The 26,376-nt window shown below is 45.0% G+C and overlaps 1 protein-coding gene across 2 annotated transcripts in view; it reads right to left on the bottom strand.

Annotated features, from left to right (window-relative positions):
* Positions 1–19,196: 19,196 nt before the first annotated feature.
* FOXO3 (forkhead box O3) overlaps positions 19,197–26,376 on the bottom strand; it is a 125,939-nt gene continuing 118,759 nt past the window's right edge. For both annotated transcript variants that reach the window (XM_042986925.1, XM_042986926.1), the window contains one exon: positions 19,197–24,033. The gene's annotated coding sequence lies outside the window, so the exon portion shown is untranslated. The remainder of the gene's footprint in view (positions 24,034–26,376) is intronic.

Here is a 26,376-nt window from a genome sequence, read left to right as displayed (position 1 = left end):
TTCAATCCTAGAATTTTTATGAGATTATTCTTAAAATATATTCAACATATCTGTTTAAATTACATTTTTTTTCTTTTGGTTTTCAGTCATTTGTTCCTAGCTCCTGTTATGCCTGGTTTTGTTGTTATTGTTATCATCTATTTGTTTAATGCCAGACACCATATGAAAAATGTAGCGATAATTTGAGAGCCTGGATGATGTCATATTCCTCCGAAGAGGATTTGCTTTGCTTCTGGCAGGCAGTTAGCAAGGAGTATAACTTCTTAGTCTAATCGGAGATTGGTTTGATTCAGATCTGAGTTACAGTCTCTGTGAGTGCTCGTCTATTTTCGGGCTAGCTTTATTACCAGGGTGTAGTCCCTCAAGGTTCCCAGCTGAAGACTGGGCTGTTTACCAGGTCCCCTCCTTTTGGAAAGCTCTGAATCCCAATTTTTGTCTCCTTACCCCTGTAAGACTGCCAACAGTCCTGTTCAGCTGCTCAGCTTCTCTGTACTTAACTTATTCAGAATCATCAAATGTCTCTTGGGAGAAAGTAGCTGCATATATTAAGCTGCTCACCTCTCTTTATTTCCTTTTTCTCTAATACCTTAGACTCTGTCTTATATGTCTCCAATGCTTTCAAATAGATGTTTCTCACTTTTAATAAAATCTAGGGGTGCCTTGGTAGCTCAGTTGGTTAATCTTAAGTCCAACGTCAGCTCAGGTCATGATCTCCCGGTTTGTCAGTTCGAGCCTTGCATCAGGGTCTCTGCTGTCAGTGCAGAGCTCACTTCAGATCCTCTGTCCTCTCTCTGCGCCCCCACCCCCCCGCAACTCGTGCTCTCTCTCTCAAAAATGAATAAACATTTAAAAACAAAATCTAGGTTTTTCTAGTTGTTCTCATGTGGAGCATTGATCTGATACAAGCTAGTCCATAATAACTAGAAGCAGAAGTCTTCCCCTAATGGGTTTATAACTAGTACTGCTCCATATTATCATCCTTGGCTCCTGTCCTTGAGGAAATTTGCTTCAGTCCTGGTTGCTATAATGAAAAATATCAGGACAACAACAAGAAAAAAAAATTGATGCCTTCGATTTTGAATATTATTTTTTCAAATACATCTTCTAACATCAACAATAATAACTGACAATTATTGGGTGTTTGTTTTGGGCCAGGAAATGTCCTAGTATGTTACATGTATGAATTCATTTAATGAGATACAGTGAGAGTCCAGTGCTATCCATATTCATCAATCATAGAATTTGACCAAGGGGGGATCTGGGTAAAAGATGACATATAATTCACAAACACAACACAACAATTCAACAAACACAGCCAAGGACCAACTAAGAAAAAAGTTTAGATGTTATCTAGGCTATCAGATGACAGGGAATGCACACACAAAAAGGTAAGGTACAAGCCTCAAACTATTTCCCCACTAGTCTTTTTCTAGTGGGAAATACTAACAAAGTTAGTTTATAGCAAAAGACTAATAATGAACAAACATATTTTCCACTTGTGTGCTCCCTGGTGGAGGTGATAGGGAAGAAGTAACAGGAGAAGAGAGAACAACCAAGATCTTATGTCAACTGTCCCTGGGTGTCAAGAATCAGTTTTATTTGCATTCAATAGACATCAAGTAATTGCAGGTTTAGGTCACAGAAATGAGTTGGGTGACCAGTATAAGAATGGGATGGTGGTGATAGGGTATTAATGGCCCAAGACCCTGCCAAGGAGAAGTGAAAGGGATATTTAGGCTATTTGCCCAAAAACCAGAAATGTACACCCAACACCGTGTTCGGGCATGGCAGAACATGGCAACCTCACTCCCAACTTCAGCTCTCAGCCAGACACCCTCCAGGGCCTAGCACTCCTCACCCTTTTGTATCCTTGAGCCTAGGTGATAAACAGTATGGGCCTCCTTCCTGCTGTTGGATGAAATTCTATTTAGCGTCCTCTGCACTCCAAAGGATTTTACTTCCACCTTTGGAAGCAGCCTGAGGTGGGTAACACAGAAGTTGTAGAATAAGTCTCCCTTGGTTCAAGTTGTGGCTCTTACTGTCACTTAGGTGACTTTGGGAAAATTACTTAACCTCTCTGAGCCTCAATGTCCTCGTTGTGAAATGGAGATGATAATAATAATCAAGATGATATGGGATAATGCTAGTGAAGTGCTTGGCCAAAACCAGGCCAAACCAAAACAAAACAAAACAAAAGCAAAATAAAGGTTAGGTATAGCCATTATTTAACTTAATTTGGGGTCCTGGAGTGGGTAGGAAGGTCTTAGACTATTGTCATAGGATTCCTCATTTGAGAGGCAGCCTCGGAGTGTTGTGGGAGGGGAAGAAGTGGAAAACAGGAGGTTCCTTGGTTCTATGGGGGAGCAGGAGTTTACTCCAACAGCGATGGTGCTCCTAAGGCTGGTTTCCAGACTTTTGTGGGGAAATGTTGCACAAATGTATGAATATGGGAAGCCATTAGCCAGGTTTCCTATTTTCACTTCTCCCTCAGAAGAAATTGGTTCTATTTTAGAGACATCACAGGTCTCATCTTCCCTTCACCGCCACCCCCCCCCCCCGCCCCCCAGGAACACTGAGACTCCCATGGTCTTAGGTTGATCATAAATAGATGATGCCTCCTACCCTTGTGGTAAGAAGTGCTGCTTCAGGGAGCTCAGGGGTCTCTCACTCACCAAAATCTCTCCTCAGTAAAGTATTAAACATCAATTATTTAGTTCTTAACGTGAACTGAATTAACGTGTCATTTACCCAATTATTTAGTTCTTAACGTGAACTGAATTAACGTGTCATTTACCCAAGCGTATTTGCATTTTATGCCTACTCTTGCTCCGAAACAACAGTAAGAAAAGGAGATCTAAAACAGCCATCTTACAGACGTCAGAAGACGCCACCCCCCCTCCCATCCCCAGTTTCGGTTCTCATTAGCTATGTGGCTTTAGGTCATTTCTTTTTTCTCTATTGTCCTTGACATCCTCATTAAAGGGTCTCAAAGTTCCTTCCAGCTCTAAAAACCGTATTTGTTTGAGTGGTATTATTTGGAGGACCTAAAGCCAGCCCAGAAATCACCCACAGGCATATACAGTCACCCTATACCCAACCTGACCCAGGAAGCTTTGAACACAGTCAGTGTGCCCTCTCACCCACCATGCCCCAGCCCCATGTGAGTCTTCCCCACTCCCCTTAGCTTCCCCTGGGGACAGGGCCTCGCCTAAGCTGGGCTCTGAGGGTGGTGGTAACCAGCCCCCACTCCAGCCTGGCTATGCAGTCCCCTCCCCCTCCCAATCCCCATTTCCTGTCTAGCAGATTTACAACACAGTTCAAAGAAGGAAGGATGATATAACAGCTTTCCTGCTATGCTCCCTCTCCCAACTGACTTAGTCTAACTGGCACAGGGCCAAGTGGTTTTGTTCTCCATAGCCTCCCATAAGTAAAAATACTCCAGGCCCCAGCCCTCCTGCCTGTGACATGGCGTCAGCTCCCAAACCCACTGGTCAGGCTTTCGTTCGTGGGCGGGAAGGAGGCAGCCCTGTGCAGTGCTGGAGTCTAATTAAGTGCTGAGGAAATAAACCATGGGCTTCAATTTTAGTTCTGAAAATAGCTATGGCCTAGGACTCCTCTCTCTGGCCTGAGCTGAGAGACTTCTCCCGCTGCTTATTCTCCTGTGGCTGGGCTTCAGGGTTTGCAAAGGGAACCTAGGTGCTGGAGGAGAGGACAAGGGTCTGAGGAGCAGAGGCAGCCCTTGGAGGCCCAGGGGTTTAGAAGTCAGTGGGAGAAGCACATGTCAGGGAAAAGGGCATTCGAGCCCAGGGGCATAGACTATTTATTCCATACCCTCCATCCCTACTTTGCATCCTAGTCCCTGCCTCTAGAATGTGCTGATGCTCAGGCTGCAGGGAATCCAGAAGTTCTGGGTCCCACTGTATGTACCTCCGGAGCCCCATGTGGCTAAGAATGCTAAGCTCTGGCCAATGTTGAGGTAATTCTCTAGGCAGATCATAGAATACACATCACAATTTCGCGTATAATCAATCCTCTTGGGCAATGAGAATGAGGAAAAACATCAACAAATGGATATGTGGAAATAAAAGCTTCTGCAAATCAACTGAATGTCCAACTGGCTCAGTTAGCCTGGATCCTGAGCATCTTCCTGTCTGCCTCTCTGCCTGGGAGGAGAGAATCAGCCTGCTGAGGGAGACAGGCCACCCACATGAGTCCAGATGAAGAGGGGCAGGCCATGTGAACTAATGCAAAGTCCAGAGGGGTCACCAACTTTGCCATTTGGTCATTCACCACATCCTAGCTCTTCTCACACTATATGGTCATTAGCTGTCGTCTCCACATTAGACCATGGACATGGGCTCTGTATTCTTTCCTTCCTTCCCCCACTACCCAGCGCACAGTAGGTATCTCATTTAAGATGCTTTTGTTCAGCCTCCCTTTTCAATGGTCAGGACTGAGCTCACTCCATATTGTCATGAATACTGTTACTTCAGCACCGAAGGGGCAGGGCACAAAGCCACGGTCAAGAACAAGGTAAATGAGTTCAGTGAACAAGTTTACCTCATCTGCCTGGCTGACCAGAGGGGACCGCAGAACTGGGGGGAGGTCTCTAACATCAGTGGTGGCTTTGAAGAGAAACATCACATGTGCCTGAAACCAAGCCAGTGCTCACTGCTTCTAGAAAATAGTTGGAATAAAAAGGAAGGAGAATTTCAAAGGAAATCGAACTCAGAGGGCAGGAGTGAGGGCTCTTAGCTGCCACTCTTCTGTGAGAGGATTTCCATCAGGGCAAAAAATGCAGAGCAAGTGGTTCCCTGTCCAGAAGCCCCTTCAGCTCCTTCTGGGAGCTATCTTCAGATTTCTTTTGTCTCTTCAGATCCATTCAGTCACTCCATCAATGTGTTCTGAGCAGCTGCCATGGCTGCATGTAGTAGGTGCGGTGGGGGCACTGCCAGCCCCATCAGTAATTACAATACACTGACAAGGGCTGCATAGAGGAGGGGACACAGGGCTGAGGGAGGTCAGGGCAGAAGGCGCCTCTGGCTGTCTGGAGGACATAAAAGGCTTCCCAGAGAGGGTGGAGTGTACTTCTCCAGGCCCACCGCCTTTCCACCTCTTGGCCCGGGTCTTGTACAGGGCCCTGTGCTGTGGGAGACAGGCAGGCAGGGCATATGGTTCATCCTTCAGAGAGCTGGCACCTTGGTCTCCCGCTTTTCACTCTCAGGAGCCTCCTCAGGGTCCAGTTGTTCCCACACAGCCCCTTCTCTTGGTGGAGTCTGAGCCCACGATATGGCCACACAGGGCCGTGGTAATGCTGCTGAGAAGGGGGAAGGAGCGCAGTGGCGGAGAAACACCACTTCACCCTCAAGCCCCACCCTGTGGGTAACTGTCTCAACCCCCAACTGTGCTTGTGGAGGCACAGCTCGGTGTGGCCAAACCACAAAGTCCCCATTTGGAAGATCCCGTTTCCTAACCACCCTGGCCCGACATCAATAGCAATATTGCCTCACAAAGAATGGCGAGCCATTGACTGCGGGAACCACCAGCGCCAGGGCTCAAACACCAAGCTCAGACGTGAAGAACTCCCCTCCGGAGTGTAAAGCCAAGTACAGAAATAAGAAACACAAAGCTTTCAGCCCAGTGTCCTCCACGGAGACACCCTCAGCGTCCCTGTGCGCAGCTGCCTCAGCTGTGTCCCTCAGCCCCTCCTCAGAAACTTAGAAACGAATGGCCCACAGCTGTGCCAGCTTCCAGGCCTCCTCCTTAACCCCTTGGTTTCCTCTGTCAGTGCCAGAAAAGTCAGGCCTCGGATATCCTGCTCAGGGGCAGAGTGCACCCGCCACACGGAGTTCATGGTGTACACATTCTATAGTTTCTCCTAAGAAACCATGTTGATAATAATTGCGGCCACTTACAGACCTTGTATGCCTTACCCACTTGCATTAGCTCTTCTGAGACCTCTCAGCTTTGAACACTAAGTAGGAGGTAGTAACAGTGTCACCTGTCTTGTGAGAACATTGAGGCCATGCAGCCAGCAAGCAAAGGTAGGATTTGAACTTGGCTTGGTTCTCTTTCTGCCCACCCCATCACTTACTCTGAGAAGAGTTGATTCTCAAATGTGCAGATTCAAGAGATAAATCACCATTCTAAAAAAAACTTTAAAACTGGAAACTGCCGGATTGAGGATTGGAGTTAGGGTTTCTTCCTCACCAAAGGGACTCATTGACTTTGGACAAGTACCAGCTTCCTTGAGCTCCTACAAACTCATCTTCAAAATAGTGCAAGTAAAAATATCTTCCTTTCTTCCTTCTTGGGTCTGTTGGAAGATCAGATAGATCCAGTTGGGCAAAAGCATCATAAACTGTAGAGAAGGATGATGGTGCTTGATGACTCTCACTCTGCCACAGGACACAACATATTCTAAGACAAGAGAGGCTCACCCAGGTGGTTTCAGGGGGAATTCTGGGGTCTGACATGCCAAGAGCCTTTCATTTCATTTGTCAGAAATAGGCTCTGAGGCACTCTGTAAGACCCTGTTATTTTTATGGTTTTGGAAGACCAGAAGGTTTATCATAATGACAAATTTAAGTCCTGAACCTGGCCCATTAAACAGATGACCCACTGGCAGGAACCATATGTGAGTTATTGCCTTCATTCTACCTACTACCCTCCTTTATCACTGGTACTATATGAGATTGCTACTCTTCCATGGAAAAGAATCAGTGTAATTAAATTTGGATCATTGAGTTTATCATCAAAGTCCAGAGACAACCCAAATGTCCTTCAGTTGGGGGAAAAGATAAACAATCATGGTACATTCACACAACAGAATATTACTCAGCAGCAAAGGAATGAAATACTGTTACGCTCAACAAATGCTTTATGCTAAATGGAAAGAGCCAGATTCAAAAGGCTATGTATTATATGATTCCATTTATATGACGTTCTGGAAGAGGCGAAACTACAGGACTAGGAAGAGATCAGTGGTTACCAGAGGTAAGTTTCGGGAAGGATTTGACTAGAAGGGAGTGACTCAAAGGAGTCTGGGGGGATTATGACCTGTTCCGTAATCTGATTGTGGTTGGGGTTACAGGGTTACATTTGTTAAAACTCCTAGAACCGTATATCAAAAAGAGTGAATTTTACGGTAGGTAAATTAAAAAAAACTTTTAAAAGTTAAAAAATAAACTACTCAGAATTTTTACAAATGGGTCATTGAGAAAGTAGAGCGATTTGGCAGGGAGTCCCATAGTATAGTATAATGCTGCAGTAGGTAGAATAGTGTACCTAGTGTGGTGTCATAGTCTGGGAATTTAGCCACTGGTTCTCTGGCTTGGGTTAGGAACAATCACCTGGGTAAGGTGTTAAGAGGGGCGCATCCCTTGGTGACCTGATTCCCTGGTAAACCCCAGAGTCTACATTTTATTTATTTTTTATTATGTATGTATGTATGTATGTATTATTTTTGAGAGAGAGAGAGAGAGCATGTATGAGAGGGGCAGAGAGAGAGACAGAATCCCACACAGGCTCCATGCCGTCAGTGCAGAGACCAACACAGGGCTCGAACCCACAAACTGTGAGATCATGACCTGAGCTGAAACTAAGAGTCAGACGCTTAACCAACTGAGCCACCCAGGCGCTCCAGGAGTCTATATTTTAAACAAGCTTTCCAGGTTGTTTGGGTTCAGGTGGCTAATGGCCCACATTTTGAGACCCACCATTCAGCATTTCTTCATTATTTGGGAATAATGTGCACGTCCCTGTATGCGTTGGAATTTCTACCAGTAAAATGAGGACAATTAGCCTGTCTCCTGCTTCAATGGTGACTTGGGGCTTGAACTTATGTCGAGGATCAAGAGTCACACGCTCTTGCCACAGAGCCAGCCAGGCCCCCTTCCCTTTGTTTAAATTTTGTATTTTATCGAACACATCTATGTTTCATCATTTCTGAAATATAAAGCTAAAATAGGACATTAAGGGGGCGCCTGCCTGGCTCTGTCTGAAGCCCCACATTGGGTATAGAGATTACTTAAAAATAAAATCTTAAAAAATTTTTTTTAAGGTTTATTTATTTTGGGCAGAGAAAGACAGTGTGCAAGACGGGGAGGGACAGAGGTAGAGGGAGACAGAATCTGAAGTGGGCTCCAGGCTCTGAGCTGTCAGCACAGAGCCCGATGTGGGACTCAAACCCATGAACTGAGAGATCATGACCTGAGTTGAAGTCAGATGCTTAACTGACTGAGCACCCAGGCGCTCAAAAATAAAATCTTTTAAAAATAAAGTAAAATAAGACTTCAAGAGTGTCGAATAGTCAAAGGGGATGAAGTCCTATTCACACATTTAGTGAGTAGTAAACTAGGAAAATTTCACGGCGATTTGGGATGGGAGAACATTCAGGTACATGACGGGGTGCTCCGAAGCGTTACCTCATTCCAGCAGCAGTAGTCTTGCATCTCTAACGATCTGTTCCTCTGGGGCCTGCACCTTGAACATCTTTTCCAGTAACCTGGCATCTCGGAAAATACCCAACCTCTTGGAAAGTGGTAGCTCTGACCTTAAGGATATATTCTTAAGATGAAATTTTGTCTCTCCGAAATGCTTTGAGTTTTTTCACAGAAACTCAAAGCCAGAGGCTTGCCTTCTGCAATGACCATAATTCTGAGCTCTAGAACCATTCAACTAGAAGACAGGATGAGAGTCTGGCTTCAAACCTCAGTTCTGTCGCTCACTGTCTGTGTGATTCTGGGCAAGAAAGTCCATTTCTTAGAACCTCAAACTCTTACATTCAAATCTTTCAGGTGGTGGGGCGCCTGGGTGGCTCGGTCGGTTAAGCGTCCGACTTCGGCTCAGGTCACGATCTCACGGTCCGTGAGTTCGAGCCCCGCATCGGGCTCTGTGCTGACCGCTCAGAGCCTGGAGCCTGTTTCAGATTCTGTGTCTCCCTCTCTCTCTGCCCCTCCCCTGTTCATGCTCTGTCTCTCTCTGTCTCAAAAATAAATAAACGTTAAAAAAAAATTAAAAAAAAAAATCTTTCAGGTGGCAACTGGGGCCAATACCTGTACTGACTTTGCAGGGATCCTATGGGGTTTGAAAGATGAATGCCGAGGTGTTGAGAGGTATTATGATGGCTGAGCTGTCAAAAGATTTGGCAAAAACAAAACCATACACACCTGTGTTATACATGTGTTAACCTGGCAAATGTTAAGGATTGTTGAATCTAGGGGCACCTGGGTGGCTTGGTTGGTTGAGTGTCTGTCTCTTGATTTTGGCTCAGGTCATAATTTCATAACTCGTGAGATTCAGTAGCACTGCACAGCACTGCACTGACAGCCAGGAGCCCGTTTGGGATTCTCTCTCTCCCTCCTTCTGCCCTGCTCGAATGCATGCGCTCTCTCCCTCCCTCAAAATAAGTAAAGAATTGTTGACTTGAGGTGACAGGTAATATGGGTCATCACTCTTCCAACTTTTCTGTATGTTTGAAGACTTTCATAATAAAATCAGGAGAAAAAAAAGATGATGCATGTAAAACCATCAGAACAGTGCCTGCCACTCAGTGGGTCTCAGCAGGTCAGAGAGCGGGTGAAGCACGAGGTGGCAGGGAAGGGAGTGGCAGGGGGAGAGGAAAAGAAGGGCTACAGGCTAGCCCAGTGCCAGAGGAGCCCCTGGAGAGCAAAGAACCAAGGGATGTGGAAGTCCTGGCAAGGCCCACTGTCGGGAGGGTGTGGGTGTGAAAACTGCTTTTCATCTTCCCATCTCCAGAGAATCTGGGTGTGGGGAAGGAGTGTTCCACTCCACTTGGGAGGTTCCTGGAATGTTCTTTTCCCTTTCCTCAGGGTTCTGGGCCATTTGCAGGTGCTTCAGGCCCTCTTGGTTGAGGTGGGAAACATGACAGAGATCCCCTGGGCCTCCAGATTGTTTGCAGTTTGTAGACACTCTGAGCCTCCCTGATGTATGTGAGTCCTGTTCAACAGCCGTCCTGAATATCAGAGAGTAAATGAACAAGGACAAAATAACAAAAAGGGGGTCAGCAAATCCATGAGGGCAGCCCTCAACTGGGCAGCTGGGCTCCTTCCCTTGTCGCTCCCCTCATTCAAGGCTCCCACCCTAGCCCAAGGCTGGGCCTCATGGGTCTTCCAGATCTGGCGACACGAATCCAACGTGCTTGAAGAGGACATTTTCCTTTCCTGTTGTTGCTGTAACAAATCACCACAAACTTAGTGGCTTAAAACAACAAAAATTTATCATGATTCTAGAGGTCAGAGGTCCAGAATGGGTCTCATGGGACTCAAATCAAGCAGGGCTGTGTTCCTTCTGGAGGGTCTATGAGAGAATCCATTTTCTTGCCTTTTCTGGTTTCTAGAGGCTGCCCACATCCCTCACCCTGGGGGCTGTTCCTTCATCTTCAAGGCCAGCGGAGTCTTCCTCACAATGCCATTCCACCGATTCTAACTCTTCCGCCTTCCTCTACTCCATTTAAGGACACATGTATTACATTGGGTAGATAATCTCCTTCTTGTAAAGTTTACTATTAACTGAATTCCCCCTTGTAACCGAACATAGTCCCAGGTTCCAGGGATCAGAACATGAACATCTTTGGGGGAGCCATTATTCTGCACACCACAGAGAATCCCCCTCAATGGCGGAGCATTTTTACCTCTTACTCCCAGGAATTTTCACACTTTAGTGTACTTCAGAATCATGAAAAACAATGTTTGAAAAGGCAGAATTTCAGGCCCCATTGGATGTGGATTCAGCACTTCTGAAATGGACCCAAGGAATCCGAGTTTTTAGCAAGCTCCCTTCATGCCCACAGGGGCCCATTTTGAAATATCTGCTTTCCTTTGTCACTGGAAGGTAGAGTGACTACATTTTAGAAACCCAGTTACAAAATCTACGCTCTTTGATTTATTGAGCAATTCCAACGTACTAATAAATACAGCTAAGTTCATCAAGCACTTGCTCTGTACCAGACACTGAGTGCTGTGGCGTAGCATCTCATTTAACGCTCACACTAACATGGCCAGGTAGGGGTATTACTGTCCTCTCCATTCATCAGATGAGAAAAGGGTGGTGCAGGGGGTTAGGTAACCTGACTAAGGTTACTTTTCTGTTTCTAAAGGCTGGTGAGCTCTTTTCTTCTTTTTTTCTTTTTTAATGAAGTATCCTCTTGAGCAGAAGCTCCATAGAGGTGAATCTCTAAAATGAAAGACCTGAGCTCTTAACCACTAACTAGACCAGTGCCGGCACACAGTAGGCCCTCAGGAAGTATGCTTTGAATTCTAGGGTAAATAAGTAAGTAGGTGTTTGTATGCATTAGCTCTAATCCTCATAAGAATCCTAAAGGGAGGTATTATTACCCCCAGGAAACCACAAGGGCCCGAGGTCACAGGGAGGATAGAGGCCGGCCCCATCACGGTGTCTGACTCTGAGATCCACGTGGAGCCGCTCACCACGGGCTTCCACAGGCTCGCACATAGGAGTGTTTTCCAACCGTGCATTTTTTATTATAGAAACGTCTCGCTGCTGTCCAAGTTACATTTGCTTTCAGTTCTGTAGTTAACAAGTGGCTTCTCTTAACAAGAACCTAAATGTACAGAATCAGGCCCCAGTGGAAAGTTTTTTGACTGTCCCAGAGTGGAGCTAACCCTGGGCAGAGCCAAGCGGGAGAGAGGCGGCCTGAGCCTTGACGCTCAGGGAGGTACACACAGGGCAATTAAAAGCTTTAAACCGCCCAGGGAAGTTCTCTTTCATTCTGTTCTCCAAACACCCAGCAGGGCCACGAGAGTGCCTTGGGCAGGAAGGGGTCTACGGAGGAAATGCCATCCAGGCACATCCGGGAGAGGGCAACTCAGAGGCCTCTTTCTCTGCCTGCCTGCCTGTCCCCCTGCCCCTCCCCCACACACCGGTGGTGGCGGTGGAGGGAGGACAGGGGCGGGGAGCCGGGGGTGGGGGAGTGGGGGGGCCGACAGCTTCCCTTCGTTATACCAGTGGCTCCCAGCCTGCTGCCATTCCTGGTACCCTTCAAAAGAGCAGGCGATCGCCCTGTGTCTGTCGGAGAGCCCTTCCTGCGGCGCTGCCTGTGTCATTCCACTTGATTAGGACACAAATTAGAGAGTCTCACTGTAATGCCAGCAGGCCGGTTATAGGGCTAACATTTGTGTACGTCGCGCGCAGCTCCTTCCCCCCACCCCCTCCCTTGCCGTCCCTGCCGCACTGCCGCAGGTCCCCTTCCCACTGGGTCTCCTCCATCTCTGCTTCCTTTTCTGCCATCCTTTTCCTGCCTCCTTAGGGTGCGCTGTACCCCAACTCTCTCTCCAGGGTTTCACAGCCTAAAGTGTGTGGCTTTGAAGGCAGAGGGTTGGGGAGTAACAAGAAACTATGAAGCTTTAAACCCACTTTGGACTCTGCCTCAGTTTCCCTTCTGGAAAACGAATGTATTAACATTTGCCGACTTCCTAACTCAAAGAAGCATCTGTGGTCCTGGTACTTGCTTTGTGGCTTGTGAAATGTGTGCTCCATATCTGGGCCCATAATGACAGCCTTATGAAGTGTGGAATGTTCCTGAAGTAGGCTTTTGCAGATGGGGAAACCCGAGGCCCCAAGGAGGGAAATAACTCCCTCAAGACCACACAGTATTAAATGGCAGAGCTAGGACCAGAAACAAGCCTCCCAACAGCCCCCCCACCACCACCACCTCGTGACATTTGAGTTCTTCGTGATCGTGATGATGATTCTATTGCACACAGCATGGACCATGCACACGGGTACTGCTAACAGATCCCAAAGAACATCAAAGAAAATGAGAGCAGGAAAACTTTACAAGTTGGTTACCTTTCATGCTTAATTACTGCACAGTCTAATTATACTGATGGGGCTCATTAATATGTCAAAGTTTGTTTTATATGTTTACATGATAAAAACCAACACCCCAGAGCAAATGAACAAACAAACAAAAAGCAGAGCCAGACCTTTAAATACAGAGAACAAACTGATGGTTTGCCAAAGGGGAGAGGATGGGAAGACAGGCAAATGGGTGAAGAGGAGCAGGAGATACAGGCTTCCATTTATGGAGTAAGTCACAGGGATGAGAGGCTCAGCACAGGGAATGCAGTTCAGGGTGTTGTAAGAGTGATGCGTAGTGACAGGCGGTAACTACACTTGCAGCGAGTACAGCATAACTTACAAACTTGTCAAATCGCTGTGTTGTACACCTGCAACCACTGTTCCAATATACTCTATTGTGTGTCAACTATACTTCAACTAAAAAAAAAAAAAAATCCATCATCCCACAGTGTGTGGGCCCATGGGCTGTGTATAAACAGAGAGGACTTTGACGAAGGTCTCCTGCTGATGGGGAAGCACGCTGCAATCCTTCACAGGCATGTTCTCAGGTGATCCTCGCAATTCACAACACAGGCAGCCTTGTTCCCATTTCACACGAGAAAAAACAGAGGCCCAGAGAAGTTAACTGACCCACCTAATCATCATTCAGCTAGGGAACAGGTAGGGCTGGGTTCAAATCAACATCTGTCCCATTTCAGAGTTGAGTTTCCCTCCCCTACTCCATGACACTGGCTCCCCAGAGAGACATGAAGGGCTTAGTCATTAAGTGACTCAGTTTCCTCTTGTGTAAAAGCTGGCCTCCTGGTTTCTGTGCTAAGGAGAGGCTCCCCCTCCTACCTGCACGGTAGGGCAGAAGGAGAGCTCGTGGGGCACCAGCTCACAGGAGAGTGTTAGAGCTTTTCGTTTGGAGGGACAGGTTTTCCCCACTTAGGAGGAGAAGCCAGCCAGAACTTTGAGGCCGCAGAACCCGCCCCCCAGGGACAGCCCTGCTCTGAAAGCTGGAAGGCCTGCTGGGGGCACCGATAGGTCATGGCCTGGCCCACAAGTGGCCCTGCTCTCCCCATGCCCAGCCAGCCGGGCTGCTCTCCAGCTGCTTGTGCAATCTTGCCATGAATAGGTCTAGGTGTGTGGTTTGGTGCCAAAGAGACCAGACTGGTTTCCTTCGGGTGACAGCTCCCCTCTGGAATTCTGGGAGGTAAGGGACCACAGCTGTGAGGTCAGGCTGCTGACCCTGAGGCTGGGCGGTCCAAGCTGGTGGCGTGAGGGGTGGGGCCTGTGGCCAGACTGGATGGACAGGTTGGCACCACGATCCTCAGCGTGCTGGCACAAGGATGGGTGTTTAACTGAGCGCCGGCAGCTCCTCCTCTGTCCCCAGCCATTGCCAGGCTGCCCTGACTCTGCCTCCTGAGCCCCTCCTACCTTGCATCCCTCCCTCTCACCGGGCCCTCATTACCTTAGGTAGTACTAAAAGAAGTTTGGAGGGGAAGAGGGAAAGACAGACTTGCAATGTAATTTTTTATTTTTTTATTTTTTTATTTTTTTTATAATTTCATCTTTATTTTTTTTTAATTTTTTTTTTTTTTTTTACATTTATTTATTTTTGAGACAGAGAGGGACAGAGCATGAACGGGGGAGGGTCAGAGAGAGAGAGGGAGACACAGAATCTGAAACAGGCTCCAGGCTCTGAGCTGTCAGCACAGAGCCCGATGCGGGGCTTGAACTCACGGACCATGAGATCATGACCTGAGCCGAAGTCGGTCGCCCAACTGACTGAGCCACCCAGGCGCCCCGGCAATGTAATTTTTTAAAATAGGGGCGCCTGAGTGGCTCAGTAGGTTAAGCGTCCGACTTCGGCTCAGGTCATGATCTCGCGGTCCGTGAGTTTGAACCCCACGTCGGGCTCTGTGCTGACAACTCAGAGCCTGGAGCCTGTTTCAGATTCTGTCTCCCTCTCTCTGAAACCTCCCCCGTTCATGCTCTGTCTCTCTTTGTCTCAAAAATAAATAAACGTTACAAAAAAAAATTTTAAACATTAAAAATACGAGGCTGTGGGAAAACAGAGGTTCTCCTATATTGTTGGTGATGTGAATTGGTACCTTGGAGGGCAGTTTGATCAATCTCTGTTAAAATCACAAATGTACATGTATGCTTTGGCCCAGCAAGTCCAAATTTGGGTATTAATCGTACAAAGATACTTACGTGTGTATGTAATATATGTATAAGGTTATTCACTGCAGTGTTGTTGATAATAACATTTAGAAACAATTATCTGTTGTCTATCAATAGGGGACTACTGGTTATATGAGCTATGATACAATAATACAATGGGATGCTATGGTACTATAAAATGAGGAGGCTTTCTATGCACTGATATTTTCTCTATGTGTGAGAAAGTAGTTAATAAAGTAAGATGCCTGACAGTGTGTATAATGTACTTTTTGGGTAATAAAAAGGGGGAAATAAGAATTTGTGTTTTTATTGCTTGTGGGTGCAGAAGAAATCCTGGAAGCATGCACAATAAATTCTGAGGTGAGAGGAACAATGCGGACAACTACACCAGGGAAGAAAAGAAAACATTCTTGCGTGTATCTACATGCTTTCTGGTTTTTGGATCTTGTGCATGAATTAACTTTCAAAGTATTTAAAAATACAGTGCAACAAAATGAAGATAATTTTAACCAAAAATTCCATAACCCAAAAGACACTTGTCTTGTGGGGACAGGTTCCAGCATGAGCATCCCCTCCTACTTGAGGGAATCATCCAATAGGAATATCCCGGCAGGAGGAAGAGCCCCTCCTCCCCTACTGGAGCAGAACATGGTTCGTGGTTCCTGATGCCACTGCCAGTGGGGGCTCCAGCAGGTGCCCTCTGACTTTGAATTTGGAGGAGGGACTGAGGAATACTTTATGGTGGCAACAGTTGAGGTCCAAGGTCCAGTGTTGAGGCCAAAAGTGTCACAAGAATGATTTCAATTTTTGCATTTTTCCTTTTAGGACCTCTCCCCAGCCATAGTTTACACTGGCGGTACTATTTCTGTTCTTTTTTTCTAATATTAATACATAAGGTTATAATAGGACAGCAATAATTACATTTCTAAGAGCATATCCGATATGAGCATTTTCTAAATATATGAAGAGCTTTCATAACTATTATTTTAATTGATGCGTAATACTCCTTTGTTCTGGCTAGGTATTCCCTATACTGATATTCAAGATGTTAATAGGATGAAATTATGGAAATCCAAAGTTATGAAGACATAACTTTGCAGTGATACTATTTGTTTATCAGATTCCTTTTATTTATGTTTTATTTTTTAATGTTTATTTATTTTTGAGAGACAGAGCATGAGTTGGGGGTGGGGGGTGCAGTGCAGAGAGAGAGGGAGACACAGAATCTGAAGCAGGCTCCAGGCTCTGAGCTGTCAGCACAGAGCCCAACGTGGGGCTTGAATTCAGAAGCCATGAGATCATGACCTGAGCCGAAGTTGGATGCCCAATCGACTGAGCCACCCAGGTGCCCCTATCAGATTCCTTTTAAACAGTACAGTCACCTCATTATCTCCACTTTTACACCCTAATACCCTTCTCCCGCCTTATTGCTTATTTCTTGCAGTCTTAGGAGTCAAAGCCAGGCTTTCCACCTTGGCTCATGCAAATGCATTACCTTTCAAATTTTTTTTTAAAATACACTGCAACAAAATGAAGATAATTTTGACAAAAAATTCTGTAACCCAATTGCCAGGTAAAATGGACATTTGTCTCCTAGGGATAGGTCCCAGCATGAAACTGTAGGTGTCTTTATAAAAGTAATACACTCTCACTTTGATAAATTAAAATTGTACACAAGGTAAAGAGTTGAAAGCCAAAGTCTTCTGGACTTAACTAAGTTTTCTGTGATTTCCGCTAGATCAGGACTCTTACCTCAGTTGCAAAGTCACAAGGATGCTGAGAACTATTAACCTGTCAGCCCTTGGGGCAGCTTCTAGGGCCCGGGACCTGGAGCAGCTTTCTCTGTCATCCCAATGAGCAATACACTCATCATTTTCTGTGGGTAGCATGTTGTGAAAATAGTTCCAGAAAAACCATGACTTCTCATTTCCTCAACATCCTCCTCCTAGGATCCACCTCCCACGGTGTGCCCTTTCTAAAGGCTCACTCAAAATAGGTCCCTGCCCTCTTCCCATTCCACTATCAGAGTCCAAGCCACAGTTCTAGAATTTTCTAGCAGCCCACTTTCCTTGTCTGACTTCTCATTGATCTTCCTTGAGCTCTTTAAGCCCCAAACAAGCCCACTATTCACTGTTTCCCAAATACGGTCCAATCTTTCCTGCCTCCTCTGTCCTTGAGATTCATCACTTGAACCAGAAAACTCAACTCATTTTTGCCTTTCTGTTCAAATGTTCCCTTCCTTTGGGTCACCTTGGCTTTACGTCCTCTGCCCCTCCATCATATTCTTAGTATATCATTCGTAGGATTCACCCACGTAAGAACTCATGCCAGCAGCCCTACATTTCACTCCAGCTCCTTTAGGCCCATCTCTCTGGGACAAAGACCGTGCCTGGCACTGTAGGTGCAGTTGGGTGAGGTAGGATTCAGAGGAGGCCCTGTGCCAATACAAGAAGGGAATCAACATTTTTCTTACCTGAGTGGGAGTGGGGATGTTTATAGTGTTTCTAGAAAGTCCTCAGAGAAGACACGCAACAATGCAGTTTTGAGCCATTATTACAGGACAGTCACTTGGCAGAACTACACACACACACACATACACACACACCCCTTCAGGTCTTACATATTGCTGATAGTTTTCCTCATTCAAATTTGGAAGGAAGTCCTCCTCTTCCTCCAGTTCCAAAGGTGTCTAGTCCTCAGAGCCCAGCACCATTGCTTCTCTCAGCTGGAGATAAAAGCAGAGCTAAGGTAAGTCCCCTTCCGAACGTTCCTTTCTTTACCTCCACGCTACCAATATGCTCCCCTACCCATTGCCAACCCTTCCCTGGTAGGCATCTCCCTTCTTTTCCATGTCCCAGGGGACAGGCTGTGTGGGGATGGGGTGGAGCATCTGGCAGAAAGCAGCCAGGAATTCCACCTTCCTCTACCTTCGACCCCTGTATTCCAGCCATTGTGTGGATGACTGGCTTAATGCAGGTCACATTTGCTAGCTTAAAGTTTTGCCCTCATTACTTGAACTTGATTTGCAAAACTGAATCCCTAAAGTGTTGTAGAGATTAATCCAAATTCTTCCTTCTTTAACCCAGAAGCTGAAGCAGAGAGAGTCAGCAAGAATTAGCCCTTTATTCATCAAGGTGGAGCAGATACCTCTAAACTCATGGGGGCAGGGCCCAGGTCCTTGTTCTCCTGGTGCCCATCACAGAGTCTGGGCCACTGCCACACTTAACTTGGTAATTGTTGATCATTAACTTTAATTGGTTTTTGGTTGAATTTTTACCTGGTTTAGGAGAACTCCCTACTGAGAATCTTAGGATAGCTAGTATTAGATTTCTATCTTTAATCTTTTGGGAGACAAAATCAAATTAAATACATTTTCCCAGTTGGCTTTGGTATTAGAAGATGTTGAGGTTTTACCTTCATAGGTAATTAAAACAATGATAAGGACAAACTTCTGAAAGCATGACTCTCAACCAATAGAAAATTTATCCCAAAGGGCAAACTTAAAAATATTTACCTACTTGATCTGAAATAAGAGTCCATCATATTCCTTGGGACTTTGAACCCAATCCTAGGGAGTTTCTAAAAGATGAGACATTTTTATGTCTTTTAAAATGAAAAATGCCACTCAGGCTATGAGGGATAGTTTTACGATGGGGTGGGGTTCCCACTCACTTGTCTGAGAAGCCCTAAACGTACATACCAAGGAAATATTTGTGCTGTTGCTACCAGAAGTTTGAAATATTTTGTGTGTGTGATTTTCAATATGCAGGAAGGCTCTGTTGATGACCGGTGCTCATCTGCTGCTCTCACACAAGGAGGACCTTATTAGGTCAAAATCTCTGACACTCAGTAAAGGCAGAGAGTCTAAATCCTGCCTTCCTACTTAAAAGCTCCTCCAGGGCAACATGATTCTGTGCACACCCAAATGACGATCAGCCACCATGAATGATGCCATAAATCTGCTTTTATTAAGTTGTCTGGTTGTCCGTGGAGCTTGAAAGTTGGCTGAAGAAAAAGCTTGCTAGATTATTCAGTTTAGAGAGTTCACAACAGAGTCTTTCAAGCTTTGGGCCTCTCCCAGCCTGTGAAGGAATTCCAAAGGAAGACCTTGACATAAACGCAGCTAGTTCATGTCTGGAGGTAAAGGATGGGGAAGAGAGAACAAAAGACGTCTTGGAGTGAGACAGAGTGTCACTGATGCTTTATTTACATGCGTCACCATCTCGTTTACAAACTAGATTACGGCTGTAAATGGAATACACAAGGCAATATCTACAAACACCGAGGAAAGTTAAGTACTGCATCTCTATTTCATTTGGAAAGGGGGAGATTCCCAAATCAAACTGGTTTTGATTTTTGGGAAGAAAGGTGGTAGAGTTAATTCATGGCAACATATGGTTAGACAAAATCCTCAGTAAGAATGCAATATGATAGTGTTCGCTTGGAAAGAAAAATGAGGTGCTTCAAACCAAAGTATCAGCTGCTTGACTCTTAGGTGTTTGAATATGGCCATGCACCATATTTAATTCTAGTCTGAATGGGGAATGAGCAAGAAATTGAAACAGGTAAGACAATTTTACAGATACTGTATACAGATTTTTTTTTCCATTCATGCAACTTTTTTTTCTTAAAAAAGTTAAACATGTGAAGCCAAAACACACAATACATTTTTTTTTTTTTAGTATTAACTCATTTTTCTGGTCCTCCTTCACATCTGTTTACATTTCCCATGTATGTAATGTGCTAGGACAAGTATACGAGAGAAGACTGATTGCCAGGCAATGAGATAATTTCAGAGAAATAAGTGACCAGACATTCAATTTTTTAAAGCAGCCACACAAATAATTCTGGAGTGTGGCAGAGGCCTCAGAACCAATCATTCATCAAAGAAAAGCGCACACAAATAAAACTAAAGAGGAAAATAGTTCATTCATTTAAACTGCATAAAATGTTATCTACTGATGATTTAGATCAAATAGAATATACTCTTCAGTTACTTGGGCATCTGCATGAAGATCTTGTTTGGCAGACATGATTTCACAAGGGCTTCGCTTTACCCTCATCGTGCCCGCTGCCCCCAGTCTTTAGGAGAGGCTGGCTTTTTCGTACCTCTTTGCCAGTGATTGCATTTCTACAAAAAAACTTTGCTAAATTAAAAAATACAATGGTACGCCTAATCTTACAATGTTCCCCAACTACAGCAAGAAAAAGGAAATCAGAGTTAGAGCTATCAGGGTTTGCTTCTGCTTTCAGAGAGAAAGGGTAACATTTGTATTTCCCTTTGCCAGCCCGTGGCATGAGCACGCAAAATAGGACTGGCTGAATGACCGCTTTACTCTTGAAGGTCTTTCCAAGAGATTCAAATGTTCCTTCTTCTTCAAGCGGGGTCCACTGGGTATAGATGAAGTCTGTCCCTACCATCTTTAACAAGATCAGAAGCCACCTGAAATGATACCCTGAGACCTGGCAGAGCTGTCCTGAGCTAGGAGTCATGAGGATCTGACCTCAGGGTGGTGAAGTGACACACGCACACAATACCCAAACTCAATACCAAACACACACACACACAAAGTCCACCTCGTACTACACATGTGTGTGTAATCCTCCCGTTAACAGGAAAGACAAACTTGTGAAATTTTTAGAAAACACGTGTTTCAGCAATCATTATATTGAAGAGGATGCAATAAAGGAAATCAACCTCAGATTCATTCACAGTTAATGGGTACGCTGAACCTGGCAGTCTGTTCTCACACCAGGACAGTGAAGGCTTACGATAAAGCTCTTTTCTGACTTTGGTAAAAGGTATCTGGTTCTGGAGACCTGAAGGGAGAACAGAACCCTAGAGTACATGTCATGTTTTCAACATTAGTTACTCTTCTAATTTCCCATCAGAAAGTGGAAGGCTCCCTAGAGCAGCTTATTTAGAGGCTGAGGACAGCCTGGAATAGTTCTCATCAGGATGCAAACATTACAGCTGCCAGGCCCCCGGAGCCTACTAAGTATTCCACTGAGAGGCTCCAGATCAGAAAGCTTACTGAGAAGGACCCATGACACCCAGAACGCCACATGGTGGGCCTTCCTGAAAGCAATCTCAGTATAGGAAATGGAGGTCAGGTCGCACCTCTGCCCCGTCTGAGCACCTAAGAACCCAGCGAGTCTCAGGGAGCCTGGCCTCCAGGTGGGGGGCCAGCTGGCAGTGGCCATGGCTAAAAGTGCTGCTGTGATCCTGGATAGGCCTAACTGTTCCGCTCTTGCCTGACTCCCACCTGGAACTCATGCTGGCACTGGACTTTGTCCTGATCTCGACTCTCCACAATGCTCTACACGTAGATGCTATTTGCATTATTAAAAAAACAAACAAAAAAACACACAAATTCAAAGCACCCCTTCCCCTCCATATTCCCGACATGTTCTGTGGCAGCCCTGTTCTCATACCTCCTCTGTCCCTCCCTCAGCTGTTTTAGATTAAATTATAATCTGGCTCTAGGCCATTCTGTCAGACATTCTGCCTAAAATCTAACAAACACTGAGAAAAAAGGAGAATAAATGAGATGCCACATATCTGAAAGGAATTCAACATTTTAAAGTTGAAACATATTTGAGGGTTGCTCTTCTTACTGCCAAGGTGGCAATCAGGGTCTATAAAACTGCGAAGGCAAATAGATATTTTTGTTAGTTTACTTTTTTTTTTTTTTTTTTTGAGTTCAGGAGAGAAATTCTCTGGGCTCTCCTGCTGTAAGCCCTCCGGATTTTCCTAGTACCTGATACCCCTATACCTTCGGTCCCCACAGCTGCTGTGGCTGCCTCTAAACTGTATCCCCACCCAGGGCAGCATTTCTTAGAAACCCAGAGAGGTAGCCTTCTTTCACGGATGCTCAACAGTTCCTGCATATAGTAGACTACCAAGGAATCAAGGAAGCGGCTAGCATTATTATAAAGGAATATAGTAAGCAAAAGTCTGTCTCACTGACAAGCAGACCACGTGAATAGAATACATATTTTTAAAAATTATACATACTTTTAAAATGAAGATTACAAATGTGTAGCAGTTTAGAAAAGGCAATATTGCTACAAGTCTACTATAACCACAATTGCACGACAATTTACAGATTCAGTAAAAGGCAGGGTGAAATCAACAGGGCCATCACTCAAACATGACAACCCACGCGAGGCGGGAAAGACGTGTGACAATACGTCAAATGGAACTTTCATTATGCTAGGAGCTGTTATCACCACCAATATCACCCCCAGAGGAATCATAAAGCAAAGGTGCACAAAGGGGCCCCTGGCGGCCGGTGGTAGGTGCAGGGGGTGGGGTGGCACGTCTGTGTTGGTGGAAGGGAGTCGGTGCCCACTAAACAGTGCGAGTGTCAGCGAGAACTCATGCAGGGAGGTCTGTGCTGAAATACTAGCCTGTATTCCTAACGTCCATGCAGAATGTTCCATTTTTGTACTGTACATGATAAAATTTATTTATACATTTATATGCCTAATGCTTTTATGCAAAGAAAAGAGTCTTCATATATCACTTTGGAGAAGTATGCATATGGTGTGCTAATCAGAGCTTCATTACACAGTTTCATATGTACCAAAGGTGTTCCCAACTATTCTGTCTACCAAAGAGGGTAACTAATATCATCACACTTTCCAGGTTAAACAGAAAGCACCTATACAGCACCATAACTTTTTGAAAACAAAACAAAATGAAATCCATAGAAGCAGAAAAGTGGGGAAAAATAAAGTCAAAACCGCCCTATCTTGTACTTTCATTGTGTCACTTGTACAATTACAGTCTAAGCTTTTATATATATATGTGCACGCGTGTGTGTGTATATATATATATACACATATATATACACACACACGTGTGTATATATGTGTGTATATATATATATACACACGAATATATATATAAATCAGTTTGTATGCTATTGCCTCTCACTCATACACGTCTAGTAGATCAGATTATACACAGCAAGGCTGAAAATAATCAAGGGTGTGTATTTTAGGAAAATAGTGACTCCGGTTTGTACTTTTCATGCATTCTTCGCTGTGAGTTCATTTCTTCTGCAAAGCAAACCAGGACTACTTTTTTTTCCTTTTCTCCTTAAAACGAAATCCTCTAGTGGTATTTGGCAACGAGTGGGCAGCTGAGCTGATTTCATTCTTGAAAACATCCTAATTTCTAACCAACATACCATCACTGTTCACTGCATTAGCTGAGGATCATGCCAGGAGACCAAGAGACCCACTGACCTGGCAACTGCAGACTAGGTGCTGGGGGTCTCACCCCCTGAGCACCTGACGCAGAACTAAAACACACTGGGCCGAGTGCCACACTCCACTCGTTTTGCCTGTGCAGGATTCAGTCCTGAACTGGTGTGCACAGCAAACAGTTGTGCCATCGTTTGGCTTTTAGAAAAGGATAGTTTTCTACCAAACAAAAGAAGAAAGAAAATCCCCCTCTGGTTTATGTAATTTGTTAGTTTATGGAGTTCCAAGGGTTTAAATGCTTGTGATGACCAAAGCCAGAACAGTAATTGGTACAACATTTTCCTTCTGGTTTTAAATTTGCCAGGGGAAGGATGATTAACATTTTAACATAAAAATACTGCAAGTTAATGCATGTGAAAAACTCAGAAAGTCAAAGGAAAACAAACACAAAAACAACACTTAAAACATCCCATAAACCATCGTGATATGAATACACCACAGAATTGCCAACAGGAGCTCACGGTGTGCTCTGAACGAGGGTGGGTGGTGCTGACAGGATGCTGTCCTTTGCTGGCAGGTGGCTCATCACCCCGTACAAGGAAGATTTTGCATACTTTATATATAGAGAGTTCTGTTCCAAGAGTAAGTGCTTCACCCGGGGTAAGGGGCCATTAACAGTCTCTGCTGGGTTAGGAAAATGGTGCGGGATTCACAAAGGTGTTAAGCTGTAAACGGTATCACTGTCCACTTGCTGAGAGCAGATTTGGCAAAGGGTTTTCTCTGTAGGTCTTGTGTCAGTTTGAGGGTCTGCAGAAGGAGAAAAGAAAACCAGAGGTGATTAGGAACATGCAAACAGCAATCGTAGGCACCTCAGGGTCACACTTCACCAGCCTCCTGTCCCCTCACCTCACCTCCAAGCTAACAGTACTCATAGTAAAGCTGTTTTGCTACACTAGGTTCAGAGGTCTGAAAACCCAGGATAAAGCATGGAGACTACTTACCTCACTTCTGGGCTTCATTACAAGATGCTCTCAAGTTGAAAAAGCCTAGAGGAAACGAGGCCATCCATTTCGGGAGGTTAACAAAGAAAGGTGGTGTTTCAGTAGGCCTTTTTAAGATAGATAAGTCCAGGGTACAGATGGGGTTTTGCTCTCAACTTCAGATTGAGAGATGTCCTGGGACATGGACCTTTCATGCTAAAACCATAAAAAGTGGTCACCCTAAGCAGACCAGCGGTGCTTTTCTGGTTCTCTCTCACTGGCTATATGGACTCACCGGCCTTGTTTACCATCCAATATCAGGGGGAGTTGAAATGGCCACTTTCCACAAAGGTTTAATCAGTCTGTACTGCTGGACAGAGATTATCTTGACTTCGCTCACCATGAAAGGAGTAAGTGATCTCTAAGTGGGCTGTCTTAGGAATTTTTTTTTATATTAAAAATCTGCAGAGAAAACAATTATAGAACACACACATATACGGCCAAAAAGCCTTCTCACAAAACATCCCTTTAGCAGTTAACAACTTATTATTATTTTGCCTCCAACAGTCTTCAATGGTGACGCACAAGAGAGGTCCTCTCAGAGCATCTGAATTTACAGTCTTATCAGACTTCATGTGACCCCTGAGCCCAGAAAAGTTAAAGGATTAAAAAAAAGTGTACTCATAGAGATGTAGCTAAAGGAATCGACAAGGCTGACCTCAAGACCTAAGACCTTTTGTTTATGGAGACAGCGTCAGCTGTCGTGGTAGGGAAAAATGGCTCTCAGCTGAGAAATGGATAGAAAAGTGGTAGTAAAGCAACAGGAACTCACGATCTTCTCATCCGAGAAGGCAAGCAAGTCACGAAATATGCACCAGTATGCTCACACATTGCAGACATCTACTTCTCCCCTCTTTAGAACAGATATTATACTAGGTTCATTTGGAATTTTCACAAATGTACTTATGACTTCAGTCTCTTCTGTGGCTGGACTGGCTGGCAATCTTACCTTTCACTACCAATATTCAGAGAGACAGCAGGGCCTAGTGTTTATGATGTTACATACCTATGGTCACAGTTACCCTTGTTATAGCTCCAAACAGAAGTACTTAGGTTGTCTTATCGGAGGCAGTGACAAGAACGAAGGGAAAAAAAGGCCCCCTTTCCCCACCCAGCCAGCTTCCCTGGCTGATGGATTTTTTTGCTTTGTAAAGGTACTAGACAATATTATCCCAGACTTGTTGATTTCACAACATTAAAAAAACTAAAAGGGGGGCACCTGGCTGGCTCAGTCAGTAGAGCATGTGACTCTAGATCTTGAGGTTGTGAGTTCGAGTCCCATGTTGGGTGTAGAGATTACTTAAAAAAAAAAAAAAAAAAAGCTAAAAACAGATACCAGATCTAAGTATCTGTGAGGAATTTAGCCATCTAGGGTGAGCCAGTGCAATTCTAGCTACTCTGCCTGGGACCACTGAGGCGTGAATGGACAGAGGTACAGACAATATTCTTTGGAAGGGTATTTGGTTTCTTCCTTCAAATAACACTTAATAAACCACAGTCTAACATCACTATGCAATTAGTTATCAGGGGACTACGGTCCCCAGGTGCCAAGGGAGAAGTTGTAAAGCATTACCTAATTCAGACCCCATCCTGGTTCCCTCCGGTGTTAATTATTCAGCCATGGAAACCAGTGCATACTGGGAAGGTGACATAATTCATTCCCCAAGTACAGAGGCAGAGCATGCAACTTGCTCTCATGCTGGAGCTGGGTCAGTGTAGGAGGGAAGAGGGCACCTATAACCCTCAACATGGCATCATGCTAAGCAGAACAGGGCATCAGCCCTGAAACCAGGGGCAGGAGGCCCACACTGGGCAGTCTAGAGCAACAACCCACGACAATCCCCAGGCCAAATACACATTCCGTCATCACAAAGCCCAGAATCTTCTGGGAACAGTTATCATTAAAATGGCAATGTACTGATCAGAACTCTTTCCATTTCTGCAGAATGGGTTGGGGCCCCCAGTGGCACTAAGTCCTGGTGCTCCCTGGGGGTCTCTCAGGCAATGCCTCCCAATCTGCTCAGGAAACCCCCTGTGCTTAAAAGAGAAGCCAGGAGAGGAGAGGCCCAGGTTTAGAAGAAGTTCTCACAAGGACAAATGTAATAAAGAA

The sequence above is a fragment of the Panthera tigris genome, chromosome B2 (genome assembly GCF_018350195.1).
Source record: "Panthera tigris isolate Pti1 chromosome B2, P.tigris_Pti1_mat1.1, whole genome shotgun sequence".
In the NCBI taxonomy this organism is placed as follows: Eukaryota; Metazoa; Chordata; class Mammalia; order Carnivora; family Felidae; genus Panthera; species Panthera tigris.
Note: the sequence above shows the minus strand (reverse complement) of the source record. Positions and strands in the feature narration are given on the sequence as shown.